This window comes from Ranitomeya variabilis, chromosome 2 (assembly GCF_051348905.1).
Source record: "Ranitomeya variabilis isolate aRanVar5 chromosome 2, aRanVar5.hap1, whole genome shotgun sequence".
Lineage (NCBI taxonomy): Eukaryota > Metazoa > Chordata > Amphibia > Anura > Dendrobatidae > Ranitomeya > Ranitomeya variabilis.
In genome coordinates this window covers 1,050,648,314-1,050,667,024 of record NC_135233.1, presented here as the reverse complement: position 1 = coordinate 1,050,667,024, position 18,711 = coordinate 1,050,648,314, and positions in this window count along the sequence as shown.

Sequence of the window (18,711 nt, the reverse complement as noted above, 5' to 3'; positions counted from 1 at the left end):
CCACATACAACCATGGTTGTATGTGGTAATTCCTGAAGAAGGGGCCATAAGAGCCCTGAAACGCGTTCAATAAACCACTGTTTTAAGTCTACTATCAACTGAAACCTCATCATTATTACAGCAGCGTGGATGTAATCCACACTTCCTATAGTATACTGCTTCATATGGTGGGAGGCACAGAAGAGGTAGTATTACACGGTGGAGGCACAGAGAAGGTAGTGTTACTGGTAAGAGAAACAGAGGAGGTAGTATTACTGGTGTGAGGAATAGAGGAGGTAGTATTACTGGGTGGAGGCACAGAGCAGGTAGTATTATTGATGGGAGGCACAGAGGAAGTGTGAGTATTAATGGGTAGCACAGAAGAGGTATTATTGCTGGTGGGTAGCACAGAGGAGGTATTACGGATCTGCAACTCCGGACTAGGGAAGAAGGGGGAGAAGCTGACCCTGCACTAGGACTAGGCTGAAGCCCTACGAAGGAGCGGGCGACCTATTACTTGTGAATAGACCCACCAACGTTTCCTAGACTAAACTCAAACAAAGACCTAAAGGTAGGGGGAAGGGTATCCCTGAATGATCTAGGGACTGAGAATAAAAAACAGGTAACCTCCTAGTAGGAAAATAGAGGAAGCCGCAGAAATTAAAGGAAAATAAAAAAAATCAAAGAAAGCAGAACTAGAGGTCCCAGAACTGCACAATATCAAACATAGAAAGCTATGAAAGCACCTAGCCAGAACTCTAGCGGATTAACACTGTTATCCAGCAACGACTGGGAGGCAGGTACTGGGTAATAAAGGGTGATACAATCACCTGACCTAAGACAAACCCAGCAGGGGAAAAAGACCATTAGCCAGAAAACCACAACAAGATGGCGGATGGTCAAAAACAAAACAAATTCTAACAGGAGGTGGTATTACTGGTGAGTAGCACAGAGGAGATAGGAGTACTGATGGGTAGCATAGAGGAGGTAGTGTTACAGGTGGGAGGCACAGAGGAGCTATTGTTACAGGTGGGTAGCACAGAGGAAATAGAAGTATTGATGGGTAGCACAGACAAGGTAGCATTACTGGTGGGTGGCACAGAGGAGATAGGAGTACTGATGGGTAGCACAGAGGAAGTAGTATTACTGGTGGGTGGCACAGAGGAGATAGGAGTACAGAAGGGTAGCACTGAGTAGGTAGTTTTACTGGTGGGAGGCAATGAGGAGGTAGTATTACTGGTGAGAGGCACATAGGAGCTATTGTTACAGATGGTTAGCACAGAGGAGATGGAAGTACTGATGGGCAGCACAGACAAAGTATTATTACTGGTGGGTGGCTCAGAGGAGATAGGAGTACTGATGGTAGCACAGAGGAGATAGTATTACTGGTGGGTGGCACAGAGGAGATAGGAGTACTGGAGGGTAGTGATTCGCCCACCAGGGCCGCGGGGTACTTGGTACTGGGTCTGGTACTCACAGGGGGATGTCACTGTGGTGGCGACCTGGTCCGTGGCCCTGGGCACCCATGTGAAAGGGAATGTCTTTAAAGGTGTGACCAGTAGAAGCGCCACTGCAGAACGAAATGTCTGTTGTCCATTCCACTCCTGCTCCCATCCTCCCGACGCCGATGTTTTGTACTGGAATAAAGAAGTTTTTTAACCTGTGAGTGCCATCCGTTCCTTTCAATTTTTGTAAATGAAAATAGAGCTGACAATTTTATTGGCTATACCCATCTGTACTACATGTGGTCTCCCCAAAGGGAAAAACCAAAACATTATGCCCCTTTATCTGCCACTAGTCTGTTTAACCAGCTTGCAGTGCGATGCGTGGATCCACGTCGGTCTCCCTTCCAGCTTTACTGATGTAGGAGTGATGAGGAGGACTTGATAGGGACCATCATACAAGGGTTCCAGTCCGTATTTTCTGACATGCCTTTTCACGACCACAAAATCACCAGACATCAAGTTGTGACAAGTGTTGGTTTCTGCTGAATCTGGAAGGGAAGAAGAAACTAGAGCATGGGTGTTAGCAAGATTTTTACTAAGCTGAATAACATATTGAACAGCACGGTCAGTTTCCTCTGACAACTGCTGAGGCTGGAAATTTGCAACTGGGGGCCTAGCACCAAACAATATCTCATATGGGGACAGGCCATGTTTTGCAATAACGGTAGTACGAATGTGGTACAGTACAATGAGTAGGAGCTCTGGCCATGGAGCCATAGTCTCCTGCATCATATTGGTCAATTGTCCCTTCAGTGTGCCGTTCAGCCTCTCAACTTTCCCACTGGATTGTGGATGGTACGGAGTATGGAGGGCTACAGTGGATCCAAGCATTGTAAGGACCTCCTGATACACATGAGAAAAAAAGGCCGGACCTTGGTCACTTTCAACGACTTCTGGGACACCATATCTGCATATGACTTCCATCACCAGTTTCTTAGCTGTAGTTTTTGCAGTCATGTTGGTAACGGGGAATGCTTCCGGCCAACTGGAGAACATGTCGACAACCACCAGACAATATTCATACCTTCCAGACTTAGGCAACGTGATGTGGTCCACCTGGACCCTTTGGAGAGGATAGTCGGGTTTAGCAAGGTGCTTCGGGGATGCATGTTGAAGTTGATCGGGATTGCAGGTCTGACAGATGTGAGTGCTGTCAAGATTGTAGAAATACCAGGAGCCCAGTAGAATTTGTGTACTAGGGCAAGGGCCTGTTTTTTTTCTTTGATGTGTGGGCCCATGTGCCCACGTGGCAATAGTAGGGTACATCCGCTTTGGGAGACACACAAGTTGGTCCTTTTTCCAGAGACCATTGTCCATACGTGCTCAATCAGCCTTCCACTGCTTCCTTCTTCCTTTGGGGACATTCTCTGCATCGTCATTAAGCGGTCTCGCGGGGTCCGGCAGAGAACCTCAGTCTGGCATAGATCATCAAGTTCCTGTAGAGTCAGTACTTCTTGTAACTGTTTACGCTGAGAGCGTGTGGTCACCATAGTTGGTATGGTCAGTTCAACAGGTAGGAGAGCAGCAGTTTTGCTTGCATATCCGCAAAGGCATTACCAACAGTCTGTGGACTGTTCCTAGGACCGTGTGCCTTGACCTTGATAATGGCCACCTGGGTAGGTAATTTGATTGAGTCCATGAGGGTTTTAACAGCTTCAGCATTCTTCACTAGAGTCCTGGTGGTAGTAATAAACCCTCGATTGGCCCATAGGGCTCCGAAATCATGAGCAATACCAAATGCATACTGTGAGTCCGTGTATATATTAGCCCGCCTGTCTTTGGCCAGAACACATGCAGTAGACAGAGCCTGAAGTTCTGCTTCTTGTGCTGACTGTGAGGGCGGGAGCGCAGCTGCGTGCACTACAGTGTCTTCCGTAGTAACAGCATATCCGGTGTAGAATCTGCCAAACTCATCAGAATATCTTGAACCATCCATGTATAACACCAGATCAGGATTTGGAAGTGGATTTTCGCTGAAATTTGATGGAGTAGCTGTCTCTTCAGTCAGGAGTTGGGAACAGTCATGTTGGAGGTAATCCTCATCACTGCCATCTTTCTTGGGGACCGGCCGTAAAGTAGTGGGGTTGATTGTAGTACAGTGATGGAACTTGACATAGGCAAAAGGAGTGAACACTGCAGCCGCAAGTGTCATTGTACAGTCAAATGTCTTGGCTGTTGGAGTGTCAGTATTGCCACAATATCATGCGGGGGAAAAATGTGCGTCTCATGTCCAAGAATTATGTCTGCAGTCTTGTCAAGCAACGAGTGAGTGGCGTGAACTGCCCTCATGCAACTTGGTGATGCTCGGGCCACAGGGTCGAGGTGGGCTGAATAATAGCCCACTGGTCGTTGCCTATTGCCATGCAACTGTGTGAGTACCCCTGCTGCGTGTCCTTCATTCTCAGACACAAACAAATGGAACAGTCGAGAATAGTCCGGGATGTCCAAGGCAGGAGCGGAAGCAGTAAGCCGCTTTAATTCAGAGAAGGCACGATAAAGGCTTTCCATACAAACCGGTGATCTTTCCCTATAGTTCATTATACCGTCTTTCCGGGCATTGTAGAGAGGTTGCATTATGCGGGATGCGTCCGGTATCCACTGATGACAATAAGTACATAGTCCAAGAAAACGCTGGAGTTCAGTCATCTTTCGGAAAAGGAAGGGAGCTGACGGCTATTTTTCTTTCTTCTGTGAGGTGTCTGACACCCTGAAGGAGACAGTGACCCAAAAATATCACTTGACCAAGGTAGAACTGAAGTTTCGAGGCCGAAACCCGACAGTTCAGATCTGCCAGATACTTGAGGAGGCTAAGAGTGGCAGCAATGGCTTCCTGCTCTGTTCGTGCACACAACAAAAGATCATCCACATACTGAAGTGTTGTGAAATTGGATTCTGGGCTCCCCCGGTGGCCACTTGTGGAATTGTACTTGTGTGCATCATCCCCTCTGTTCACCTGCTCCTATCAGGATGTGGGAGTCGCTATATAACCTTGCTCCTCTGTCAGTTTCATGCCGGTCAACAATGTAATCAGAAGCCTATCTGTGCATGTTCCTGCTACTAGACAACTCCCAGCTAAGTTGGACTTTTGTCCTTGTGTGTTTTTGCATTTTGTTCCTGTTCACAGCTGCTGTTTCGTTACTGTGTCTGGAAAGCTCTTGTGAGCGGAAATTGCCACTCTGGTGTTATGAGTTAATGCTAGAGTCTTAAAGTAATTTCTGGATGGTGTTTTGATAGGGTTTTCTGCTGACCATGAAAGTGCCCTTTCTGTCTTCTTTCTATCTAGTAAGCGGACCTCGATTTTTGCTAAACCTATTTTCATACTACGTTTGTCATTTCATCTAAAATCACCGCCAATATATGTGGGGGCCTCTGTCTGCCTTTTGGGAAAATTTCTCTAGAGGTGAGCCAGGACTGTCTTTTCCTCTGCTAGGATTAGGTAGTTCTCCGGCTGGCGCTGGGCATCTAGGGATAAAAAAAACGTAGGCATGCTACCCGGCCACTTCTAGTTGTGCGGCAGGTTTAGTTCATGGTCAGTATAGTTTCCATCTTCCAAGAGCTAGTTCTCATATATGCTGGGCTATGTTCTCTCGCCATTGAGAATCATGACAGTTTGACCGGCCCAAAAAAAAGGGTTAAATTACTGGCTGAGAAAGGAGAGAAAAAAGAAGTCTGCTACAATTTTTTTTTTTTTTTTTTTTTCCTCTAGTTCTGAGTGTGCTCTTAATTGAATCACTTGCTAGTCTGCCTATACTGCAGCCTTCCTCTCTTTCTCTCCTTCTTATCCTTGAATGGCTGTGTTCACCTGTTTCAAATGGATCTTCAGAGTGTAGCTACAGGTTTGAATAATCTCGCCACAAAGGTACAAAATTTGCAAGATTTCGTTGTTCATGCACCTATGTCTGAGCCTAGAATTCCTTTGCCTGAATTCTTCTCGGGGAATAGATCTCACTTCCAAAATTTTAAAAATAATTGCAAATTGTTTTTGTCCCTGAAGTCTCGCTCTGCCGGAGACCCTGCACAGCAGGTCAGGATTGTAATTTCCTTGCTCCGGGGCGACCCTCAAGACTGGGCTTTTGCATTGGCACCAGGGGATCCTGCGTTGCTCAATGTGGATGCGTTTTTTCTGGCCTTGGGGTTGCTTTATGAGGAACCTCATTTAGAGCTTCAGGCGGAAAAGGCCTTGATGTCCTTGTCTCAGGGGCAAGATGAAGCTGAAATATACTGCCAAAAATTCCGCAAATGGTCTGTGCTTACTCAGTGGAATGAGTGCGCCCTGGCGGCGATTTTCAGAGAAGGTCTCTCTGATGCCATTAAGGATGTTATGGTGGGGTTCCCTGTGCCTGCGAGTCTGAATGAGTCCATGACGATGGCTATTCAGATCGATAGGCGTCTGCAGGAGCGCAAACCTGTGCACCATTTGGCGGTGTCTACTGAGAAAACGCCAGAAAATATGCAATGTGATAGAATTCTGTCCAGAAGCGAGCGGCAGAATTTTAGACGAAAAAATGGGTTGTGCTTCTATTGTGGTGATTCAACTCATGTTATATCAGCATGCTTTAAGCGTACTAAGAAGCCTGACAAGTCTGTTTCAATTAGCACTTTACAGTCTAAGTTTATTCTATCTGTGACCCTGATTTGTTCTTTGTCATCTATTACCGCGGACGCCTATGTCGACTCTGGCGCTGCTTTGAGTCTTATGGATTGGTCCTTTGCCAAACGCTGTGGGTATGATTTGGAGCCATTGGAGGCTCCGATACCTCTGAAAGGGATTGACTCCACCCCATTGGCTAGTAATAAACCACAATACTGGACACAAGTGACTATGCGTGTTAATCCGGATCACCAGGAGGTTATTCGCTTTCTGGTGCTGTATAATCTACATGATGTTTTGGTGCTGGGATTGCCATGGCTGCAATCTCATAACCCAGTCCTCGACTGGAGAGCTATGTCTGTGTTAAGCTGGGGATGTAAAGGAACTCATGGGGACGTACCTTTGGTTTCCATTTCATCATCTATTCCCTCTGAGATTCCTGAATTCTTGTCTGACTTTCGTGACGTTTTTGAAGAACCCAAGGTTGGTTCACTACCTCCGCACCGGGAGTGCGATTGTGCCATAGACTTGATCCCGGGTAGTAAATACCCTAAGGGTCGTTTATTTAATCTGTCTGTGCCTGAACACACGGCTATGCGAGAATATATAAAGGAGTCCTTGGAAAAGGGACATATTCGTCCTTCGTCATCTCCCTTAGGAGCCGGTTTTTTCTTTGTGTCTAAGAAAGACGGCTCTTTGAGGCCGTGTATTGATTATCGACTTTTGAATAAAATCACGGTTAAATATCAATATCCGTTACCACTGCTTACTGATTTGTTTGCTCGTATAAAGGGGGCCAAGTGGTTCTCTAAGATTGATCTCCGTGGGGCGTATAATTTGGTGCGAATCAAGCAGGGGGATGAGTGGAAAACCGCATTTAATACGCCCGAGGGCCATTTTGAGTATTTGGTGATGCCTTTTGGTCTTTCAAATGCCCCTTCAGTCTTCCAGTCCTTTATGCATGACATTTTCCGCGATTATTTGGACAAATTTATGATTGTGTATCTGGATGATATTCTGATTTTTTCGGATGACTGGGACTCTCATGTCCAGCAGGTCAGGAGGGTTTTTCAGGTTTTGCGGTCTAATTCCTTGTGTGTGAAGGGTTCTAAGTGTGTTTTTGGGGTTCAAAAGATTTCCTTCTTGGGATACATTTTTTCCCCCTCTTCCATCGAGATGGATCCTGTCAAGGTTCAGGCTATTGGTGATTGGACGCAACCCTCTTCTCTTAAGAGTCTTCAGAAATTTTTGGGCTTTGCTAACTTTTATCGTCGAGTTATTGCTGGTTTTTCTGATGTTGTAAAACCATTGACTGATTTGACTAAGAAGGGTGCTGATGTTGCTGATTGGTCCCCTGATGCTGTGGAGGCCTTTCGGGAGCTCAAGCGCCGCTTTTCTTCCGCCCCAGTGTTGCGTCAGCCTGATGTTGCTCTTCCTTTTCAGGTTGAGGTCGACGCTTCTGAAATCGGAGCTGGGGCGGTGTTGTCGCAGAGAAGTTCCGACTGCTCCGTGATGAGACCTTGTGCTTTTTTTTCCTGTAAATTTTCGCCCGCCGAGCGGAATTATGATATTGGGAATCGGGAGCTTTTGGCCATGAAGTGGGCTTTTGAGGAGTGGCGTCACTGGCTTGAGGGGGCCAGACATCAGGTGGTGGTATTGACTGACCACAAAAATTTAATTTACCTTGAGTCTGCCAGGCGCCTGAATCCTAGACAGGCGCGCTGGTCGTTGTTTTTCTCTCGGTTTAATTTTGTGGTGTCTTACCTACCGGGTTCTAAGAATGTTAAGGCGGATGCCCTTTCTAGGAGTTTTGAGCCTGACTCCCCTGGTAATTCTGAGCCCACAGGTATCCTTAAAGATGGAGTGATATTGTCTGCCGTTTCTCCAGACCTGCGGCGGGCCTTGCAGGAGTTTCAGGCGGATAGACCTGATCGTTGCCCACCTGGTAGACTGTTTGTTCCTGATGATTGGACCAGTAGAGTCATCTCTGAGGTTCATTCTTCTGCGTTGGCAGGTCATCCTGGAATCTTTGGTACCAGGGATTTGGTGGCAAGGTCCTTCTGGTGGCCTTCCCTGTCACGAGATGTGCGAGGCTTTGTGCAGTCTTGTGACGTTTGTGCTCGGGCCAAGCCTTGTTGTTCTCGGGCTAGTGGATTGTTGTTACCCTTGCCTATCCCGAAGAGGCCTTGGACGCACATCTCGATGGATTTTATTTCGGATCTGCCTGTTTCTCATAAGATGTCTGTCATCTGGGTGGTGTGTGACCGTTTCTCTAAGATGGTCCATCTGGTTCCCTTGCCTAAGTTGCCTTCTTCTTCCGAGTTGGTTCCTCTGTTTTTTCAAAATGTTGTTCGTTTGCATGGTATTCCGGAGAATATCGTTTCTGACAGAGGGACCCAATTCGTGTCTAGATTTTGGCGGGCATTCTGTGCTAGGATGGGCATAGATTTGTCTTTTTCGTCTGCTTTCCATCCTCAGACTAATGGCCAGACCGAGCGGACTAATCAGACCTTGGAGACATATTTGAGGTGTTTTGTGTCTGCGGATCAGGATGATTGGGTTGCTTTTTTGCTTTTGGCGGAGTTCGCCCTCAATAATCGGGCCAGCTCTGCCACCTTGGTGTCCCCGTTTTTCTGTAATTCGGGGTTTCATCCTCGATTTTCCTCCGGTCAAGTGGAATCTTCGGATTGTCCTAGAGTGGATGCTGTGGTGGAGAGGTTGCATCAGATTTGGGGGCAGGTGGTGCACAATTTGAAGTTGTCCCAGGAGAAGACTCAGCTTTTTGCCAACCGCCGTCGTCGTGTTGGTCCTCGGCTTTGTGTTGGGGACTTGGTGTGGTTGTCTTCTCGTTTTGTCCCTATGAGGGTTTCTTCTCCTAAGTTTAAGCCTCGGTTCATCGGCCCGTACAAGATATTGGAGATTCTTAACCCTGTGTCCTTCCGTTTGGACCTCCCTGCATCCTTTTCGATTCATAATGTTTTTCATCGGTCATTGTTGCGCAGGTATGAGGTACCGGCTGTGCCTTCCGTTGAGCCTCCTGCTCCGGTGTTGGTTGAGGGTGAGTTGGAGTACGTTGTGGAAAAGATCTTGGACTCTCGTGTTTCCAGACGGAAACTCCAGTATCTGGTCAAATGGAAGGGATACGGTCAGGAGGATAATTCTTGGGTCACTGCCTCTGATGTTCATGCCTCCGATCTTGTCCGTGCCTTTCATAGGGCTCATCCTGATCGCCCTGGTGGTTCTGGTGAGGGTTCGGTGCCCCCTCCTTGAGGGGGGGGGTACTGTTGTGAAATTGGATTCTGGGCTCCCCCGGTGGCCACTTGTGGAATTGTACTTGTGTGCATTATCCCCTCTGTTCACCTGCTCCTATCAGGATGTGGGAGTCGCTATATAACCTTGCTCCTCTGTCAGTTTCATGCCGGTCAACAATGTAATCAGAAGCCTATCTGTGCATGTTCCTGCTACTAGACAACTCCCAGCTAAGTTGGACTTTTGTCCTTGTGTGTTTTTGCATTTTGTTCCTGTTCACAGCTGCTGTTTCGTTACTGTGTCTGGAAAGCTCTTGTGAGCGGAAATTGCCACTCTGGTGTTATGAGTTAATGCTAGAGTCTTAAAGTAATTTCTGGATGGTGTTTTGATAGGGTTTTCTGCTGACCATGAAAGTGCCCTTTCTGTCTTCTTTCTATCTAGTAAGCGGACCTCGATTTTTGCTAAACCTATTTTCATACTACGTTTGTCATTTCATCTAAAATCACCGCCAATATATGTGGGGGCCTCTGTCTGCCTTTTGGGAAAATTTCTCTAGAGGTGAGCCAGGACTGTCTTTTCCTCTGCTAGGATTAGGTAGTTCTCCGGCTGGCGCTGGGCATCTAGGGATAAAAAAAACGTAGGCATGCTACCCGGCCACTTCTAGTTGTGCGGCAGGTTTAGTTCATGGTCAGTATAGTTTCCATCTTCCAAGAGCTAGTTCTCATATATGCTGGGCTATGTTCTCTCGCCATTGAGAATCATGACACTGAAGCAGCATGACATAGGGGTGATCTAACTGCCAAGGTAAAAGACACTTGCCCATATTCTTTGCAAACTGATTGGCACTGTTTTGGGCCCCTTGTGGCATAACTGTCCACATCAATTGTCTTCCCTGATAAGTGAATGCAAACAGAAACTGGCAACCTGGGTGTAATGGAATGCTGAAGAAGGCATTGGAAAGGTCGATGACTGTGAACCAAGCAGCATCCCAAGGTATCTGGGACAAAAGAGTATGTGGATTAGGCACCACCGGAGTTTCTAGAACAGTAGCTGCATTAACTGCCCGTTGATCTTGAACCAGCCGGTACACAGGGGGTTGGCCGGGGTGGGGTCTTTTTCTTAACAGGAAACAAGGGCGTGTTACATGGGGAAACACAGGGTACCAGGGCACCATATTTTACTTTCAACTTCCAACTTCAACTTACAATATTTCATTCTACTTCAATACAGTACTGTTGCTTTAAACAAAACACAGATCTCCCAGCGCGTACTACACCAAGGACGGAATATACAGAGAATCTTGAGCACAGCTACATGCCCCCTCCCATCCGAGACTTCAGCGGAGATTAGAACTCACAGCATTCCTCAACACAGAACGGAGAAAGCAATTGCGCAGCTGCTTAGACTGCCCCTCCCATAAGATTTTTTAGAAATGTAGTGTCTTTCACACAGAAACAATGCAGCAGTAATCAGACTTAATTAATTTCAACAAAAGCTTCATCCCATAGCGTAGGCTGTAGCCTCCCGCCCTTAGGAAAACCCATGATTGAAAATATTTTTCCTGCATTCCTGACAGATTTTTTTCCCTGTCTTTGAATCATGAGACTAATAGTATCAGTTCCATTGCACAAATTCAAACTGTTCTTTTTCTTCCACGGAAACATGATTCTCCTTTAGAGCTAAATATCCTTACTTCAGTTGTGCACTGTACTGGAGCGGCCGTTCAGTCTGTTCCACCAGGTCTATCTGTCCCCCACTGGGACAACCCGAAATTTAATGTGGTACTCAGTGAAAGGAGGAGGGCGTCTCAGACTATCCCTTTGGACACCTCTAGTCATATATATATATATATATATATATATATATATATATATATATATGTATTCCTGAGTTACGTATCTGTTGTGAATTCCGCTCTTGGGCTCCCTCCGGTGGTTGTAAGTGGCACTTTTGTGAGTTCTGCTCTTGGGCTCCCTCCGGTGGTTTTAAGTGGTACTGCTGCTCCTTGGATTTAGTAGTCAGCAGCTGCTTCCACTGATTGTCTTTCTGGCTCGGCTATTTAGCCTGGTTCTATCCTTCAGCCTGTGCCAGTTGTCAATGGTTACTGGTTGGATTCACATCTCTGCTTGGATTTCCCTGATATTCTGACCAGTTCAGCAAAGATAAGTCCTTGCTTTGTTCTTTTGCAGTCCACTTGTTGTGGACTTAATCTTTCTGCACTTTCTATGTTTTTTCTAGTCCAGCTTGTCAGTATGGATTTATTCAGTTAAGCTGGAAGCTCTGGGAAGCAGATTTACCCTCCACACCTTTAGTCAGGTGTGGAGATTTTTGTAAACTCTGTGGTGGATTTTTCTAGTTTTTAATACTGACCGCACAGTATTCTGTCCTGTTCTATCTATCTAGCTAGACTGGCCTCCTTTGCTACATCCTGGTTTCATTCTGCGTATGTCATTTCCCTCTCCACTCACAGTCAATATTTGTGGGGGGCTGTCCTATCCTTTGGGGATTTTCTCTGAGGCAAGATAGCTTTCCTGTTTCTATCTTTAGGGGGTAGTTAGTCCTCCGGCTGTGACGAGGTGTCTAGGGAGTGACAGGAACATCCCATGGCTACTTCTAGTGTTTGTGTTAAGCTCAGGAACTGCGGTCAGTACAGGTACCACCTCCTCCAGAGCACGTCCCATGTTGCTCCTAAACCACCAGCTCATAACAGTACAACTGGCCAAAAATGAATTAAATGCATCTCAAAAGAAGGAAAAGGAAGTTCTGAGCCATTTTTTTTTTCTGCAGTCTGTTTTGTCTTTTTTTTCCTCTTAATCTCTGGGTGGTTCAGGATTTTGGCGCTGGCATGGATGTTCAGGGTTTGTTTTCTCATGTGGATCAACTTTCTGCAAGAGTACAGAGTATCCAAGATTATGTTGTCCAGACTCCGGCTTTAGAGCCTAGAATTCCAACCCCTGATTTGTTTTTTGGGAACAGATCCAAGTTTTTGAACTTTAAAAATAACTGCAAATTGTTTTTTGCCTTGAAACCCCGTTCCTCTGGTGATTCCATTCAGCAGGTTAAAATTGTCATCTCTCTGCTGCGTGGTGACCCTCAGGACTGGGCATTCTCCCTTGAATCAGGGGATCCGGCATTGCTTAATGTAGACGTATTTTTTCAAGCGCTCGGATTATTGTATGATGAACCTAATTCTGTGGATCATGCAGAAAAGACCTTGTTGGCCCTGTGTCAGGGTCAGGAAGCGGCAGAAGTATACTGCCAGAAATTTAGAAAATGGTCTGTGCTCACTAAATGGAATGAGGAGGCTCTGGCAGCAATTTTCAGAAAGGGTCTTTCTGAAGCCCTTAAAGATGTTATGGTGGGGTTCCCCACGCCTGCTGGTTTGAGCGAATCTATGTCTCTAGCCATTCAGATTGATCGGCGCCTGCGTGAGCGCAAAGTTGTGCACCAAATGGCAGTATCCTCTGAGCAGAGTCCTGAGCCTATGCAATGTGATAGGATTTTGACTAGAGCAGAACGGTAGGGATTCAGACGCCAGAATAGGCTGTGTTTTTACTGTGGTGATTCTGCTCATGTTATTTCTGATTGCCCTAAGCGTAGTAAGAGGGTCGCTAGGTCTGTTACCATCAGTACTGTACAGCCTAAATTTCTCTTATCTGTGACCTTGATTTGCTCATTGTTGTCCTTTTCTGTCATGGCATTTGTGGATTCAGGAGCTGCTCTGAACTTGATGGACTTGGAATTCGCCAGGCGCTGTGGTTTTTCCTTGCAGCCTTTGCAGAGCCCTATTCCTTTGAGGGGCATTGATGCTACACTGTTGGCCAAGGATAAACCTCAGTATTGGACTCAGCTGACCATGTGCATGGCTCCAGCACATCAGGAAGATTGCCGTTTTCTGGTGTTGCATAATTTGCATGATGTTGTTGTACTGGGTTTTCCATGGTTACAGGGACATAATCCGGTGCTGGATTGGAAATCTATGTCTGTGACTAGTTGGGGTTGTCAAGGGGTACATAGTGACGTTCCTTTGATGTCAATTTCCTCTTCCCCCTCTTCTGAAGTTCCTGAGTTTTTGTCGGATTTCCAGGATGTATTTGATGAGCCCAAGTCCAGTTCCCTTCCTCCACATAGGGACTGTGATTGTGCTATTAACTTGATTCCTGGCTGTAAGTTCCCTAAGGGCCGACTTTTCAATCTGTCTGTGCCAGAGCATGCCACCATGCGGAGATATGTTAAGGAGTCTTTGGAGAAGGGGCATATTCGGCCGTCTTCCTCACCATTGGGAGCGGGATTCTTTTTTGTTGCCAAGAAGGATGGCTCCTTGAGACCCTGTATTGATTATCGCCTTCTTAATAAGATCACGGTCAAATTCCAATACCCTTTACCTTTGCTTTCTGATTTGTTTGCTCGGATCAAGGGGGCTAGTTGGTTTACTAAGATTGACCTTCGAGGGGCATATAATCTTGTTCGTATTAAGCAGGGTGACGAATGGAAAACTGCGTTTAATACGCCCGAAGGCCATTTTGAATACCTTGTGATGCCTTTCGGGCTCTCTAATGCTCTTTCTGTATTTCAGTCCTTCATGCATGATATTTTCCGTAATTATCTTGTTAAATTCATGATTGTGTATTTGGATGATATTTTGATTTTTTCCAATGATTGGGAGTCTCATGTGAAGCAGGTCAGGATGGTATTCCAGATCCTTTGTGATAATGCTTTATTTTTGAAGGGGTCTAAGTGCCTATTTGGAGTTCAGAAGGTCTCTTTTTTGGGTTTTATTTTTTCTCCCTCGTCTATAGAAATGGATCCTGTTAAGGTCCAAGCCATTCATGACTGGATTCAACCCACACCTGTGAAGAGTAGTGTTGAGCGATACCGTCCGATACTTGAAAGTATCGGTATCGGAAAGTATCGGCCGATACCGGCAAAGTATCGGATCTAATCCGATACCGATACCCGATACCAATACAAGTCAATGGGACTCATGTATCGGACGGTATTCCTGATGGTTCCCAGGGTCTGAAGGAGAGGAAACTCTCCTTCAGGCCCTGGGAACCATATTAATGTGTAAAAGAAAGAATTAAAATAAAAAATATTGCTATACTCACCTCTCCGACGCAGCCTGGACTTCAGCGAGGGAACCGGCAGCGTTGGTTGCTTAAAATTCGCGCTTTAACTTCCTTACTTGAAGTCCCGGCTTGTGATTGGTCGCGCGCCGCCCATGTGACCGCGACGCGACCAATCACAGCAAGCCGTGACGTAATTTTAGGTCCTTCAGGATTTTAAAATTACGTTCCGGCGTTGTGATTGGTCGCGTCGCGGTCACATGGGCGACGCGACCAATCACAAGCCGTGACGTCACGGGAGGCAGGAGACGCGCGCATTTTAAAATGCTAGTGGGTTGCTTTTGCCTTTGCCGGTCCCTGAGAGGCCCTGGACGCATATTTCCATGGATTTTATTTCGGATCTTCCTGTTTCCCAGAAGATGTCTGTTATCTGGGTGGTTTGTGACCGGTTCTCTAAAATGGTCCATTTGGTACCTTTGCCTAAATTGCCTTCCTCCTCTGATTTGGTTCCATTGTTTTTTCAGCATGTGGTTCGTTTGCATGGCATTCCGGAGAATATTGTGTCTGGCAGAGGTTCCCAGTTTGTTTCTAGGTTTTGGTGGGCCTTTTGTGCTAGGATGGGCATTGATTTGTCTTTTTCTTCGGCGTTTCATCCTCAGACAAATGGCCAAACTGAGCGAACTAATCAGACCTTGGAAACCTATTTGAGATGCTTTGTGTCTGCTGACCAGGATGATTGGGTGGCTTTCTTGCCGTTGGCCAAGTTTGCCCTTAATAATCGGGCTAGTTCGGCTACTTTGGTTTCGCCTTTCTTTTGTAATTTTGGTTTTCATCCTCGTTTTTCTTCGGGGCAGGTTGAGCCTTCTGATTGTCCTGGTGTGGATTCTGTAATGGACAGGTTACAGCAGATTTGGACTCATGTGGTAGACAATTTGACGTTGTCTCAGGAAAAGGCTCAACGTTTTGCTAACCGCCGTCGGTGTGTTGGTCCCCGGCTTCGGGTGGGGGATTTATTCTGGTTGTCTTCCCGTCATGTTCCTATGAAGGTTTCTTCCCCTAAGTTCAAGCCTCGGTTTATTGGTCCTTATAAGATTTCTGAGATTATCAATCCGGTATCTTTTCGTTTGGCCCTTCCAGCCTCTTTTGCCATCCATAATGTTTTCCATAGATCTTTGTTGTGGAGATATGTGGTGCCTGTTGTTCCCTCTGTTGATCCTCCTGCCCCGGTGTTGGTTGATGGGGAGTTGGAATATGTGGTGGAGAAAATTTTGGATTCTCGTTTTTCGAGGTGGAGGCTTCAGTATCTTATCAAGTGGAAGGGTTATGACCAGGAGGATAATTCTTGGGTTGTTGCCTCCGATGTCCATGCCGCCGATTTGGTTCGTGCTTTTCTCTTGGCTCGTCCTGATCGGCCTGGGGGCTCTGGTGAGGGTTCGGTGACCCCTCCTCAAGGGGGGGTACTGTTGTGAATTCCGCTCTTGGGCTCCCTCCGGTGGTTGTAAGTGGCACTTTTGTGAGTTCTGCTCTTGGGCTCCCTCCAGTGGTTTTAAGTGGTACTGCTGCTCCTTGGATTTAGTAGTCAGCAGCTGCTTCCACTGATTGTCTTTCTGGCTCGGCTATTTAGCCTCGTTCTATCCTTCAGCCTGTGCCAGTTGTCAATGGTTCCTGGTTGGATTCACATCTCTGCTTGGATTTCCCTGATATTCTGACCAGTTCAGCAAAGATAAGTCCTTGCTTTGTTCTTTTGCAGTCCACTTGTTGTGGACTTAATCTTTCTGCACTTTCTATGTTTTTTCTAGTCCAGCTTGTCAGTATGGATTTATTCAGTTAAGCTGGAAGCTCTGGGAAGCAGATTTACCCTCCACACCTTTAGTCAGGTGTGGAGATTTTTGTAAACTCTGTGGTGGATTTTTCTAGTTTTTAATACTGACTGCACAGTATTCTGTCCTGTTCTATCTATCTAGCTAGACTGGCCTCCTTTGCTACATCCTGGTTTCATTCTGCGTATGTCATTTCCCTCTCCACTCACAGTCAATATTTGTGGGGGGCTGTCCTATCCTTTGGGGATTTTCTCTGAGGCAAGATAGCTTTCCTGTTTCTATCTTTAGGGGTAGTTAGTCCTCCGGCTGTGACGAGGTGTCTAGGGAGTGACAGGAACATCCCACGGCTACTTCTAGTGTTGTGTTAAGCTCAGGAACTGCGGTCAGTACAGGTACCACCTCCTCTAGAGCACGTCACATGTTGCTCCTAAACCACCAGCTCATAACACGTATCCTACCCAATCTTCGATCACCTCACCACGCCTGATTCTAACAGTGATCAGGATTTCAGCATATTTTGAATAAAAAGATAATTATAATCACTGGTCAATCCGAGGTGTCCACCCCTTATGAGGTACGGTTCGAGCACTGGGCCCCCAACGGAACTACACCTCTATATGATTCCACCCAAAAATCACCCCATCATCGGGGACAACCTCAGATCCTCTTTGCAGCAACAAACACAGGAAAACCACACCAAATGGTCAGTCTGAACAGTATAACTGCCAACTTACCGTGGTTATTGTGGGGGATGATCAGTCCCAATTTTCCAGTGCCTGTGTCTGGTCCGAGGGTCCTTTGTCTTGTAGCCCTCTGGGGGGCAGAAGCGTTCCTATTTGGGGGCCCCACGTTTGGGCGCCAAGCTGTTGAGGGACGATCTGGAGTGACACTTCACAGTTGACTCAGTGATTTTCAAATTGATCCACAGAGCGTTGCCGGCAACTGAAAATGACAAGACGGAGACGTTTGTCTATTTTTGGGGGGATCAAGCAGATCTCTTAGCCCCTTTTATTGTGTCGCACTTTTCATAATCTTAGAAGTTATACTTCAACCAATCAACATAAGAACACGGTCACAGTTCCTAACCTATAGGAATTCAGGAACAGCCTGAACATCAAGGTCTTCGTAGAACAATACACCCTCAGTCTCATGCTTTGTTCAGGTTGAAACAATCAAGGTCTCATAACAACTATGACCTTTTACCTAGTAGCAGAATTTATCTCAAAACAGCAAGATGGAGTCAAAAAGCACAAAATGAAGCCTGCTTTAATTTTTCTTAGTTTAACCCTTCACAAGAGCTCCCCCTTCTGGCCTGGAGTATGAACATGTGTGTATGTGATTACCTGATAGAAGAGATCTTTCATCGCTTCCAAGCGTGACAAGACACTCCCCGTAAGGAAAGCAATGCCACTGTGATGACCAGGACCCTGGGGCGTCACACTCCCCCCCGTTAAATCCAGAAAAGAGAGAAATTGATAGTTGAACCTTACAAGAAAATATATACCTAGTATGCATACTTTAAAAAATAAGGCTTTCATTATTGAAAGTGCAAAAACAAACATTAATTCTATATCTCTTTTACTAGCTGTCACTCTATAATCTTCAACACTATCTGCATATTATTATACTAACTCACTAATCACTTTCTCAAAGTGCAACAAATCTGAACATTCTCTTAATACATTTAAAGTGCAACCATCTTTCAAGTCATTAGTAATTTTCCTATCTATTCTGACTACATTAAACACTATCAATTTATTAAACAAAGTGCAACTGATTCAACATTTTACTATTCTTTCTTCTGCATATTTTTCTTATCAACTGTATAAACTGAGGTAGTACTTTATTTATGCAACTTATCATTCAAGTCAATCACTTAAACAGCAGCAGCAACTATGCGAGTGACCCGTTTTCATCAACCCCCAACGTAGGTCTTGGGAAGGCTACAAGGCATGGCATCCAGACACTGTCATCTGTCACGCCAAATGGGTTTTTCTTCAGGTCTGTAAGCAAATCAACTCTTAAGGCAAACGTTAGAAACAGTTTCTTTTAACCCCTTCACCCCCAAAAGTTGTTTGCACGTTATGGACCGGGCCAATTTTTACAATTCTGACCACTGTCACTTTATGAGGTTATAACTCTGGAACGCTTCAACGGATCCCAGTGATTCTGACATTGTTTTCTCGTGACATATTGTACTTCATGATAGTGGTAAAATTTCTTTGATATTACCTGCGTTTATTTGTGAAAAAAACGGAAATTTGGCGAAAATTTTGAAAATTTCACAATTTTCCAACTTTGAATTTTTATGCAATTAAATCACAGAGATATGTCACACAAAATACTTAATATGTAACATTTCCCACATGTCTACTTTACATCAGCACAATTTTGGAACCAAAAATTTTTTTTGTTAGGGAGTTATAAGGGTTAAAAGTTGACCAGCAATTTCTCATTTTTACAACACCGTCTTTTTTTAGGGACCACATCTCACTTGAAGT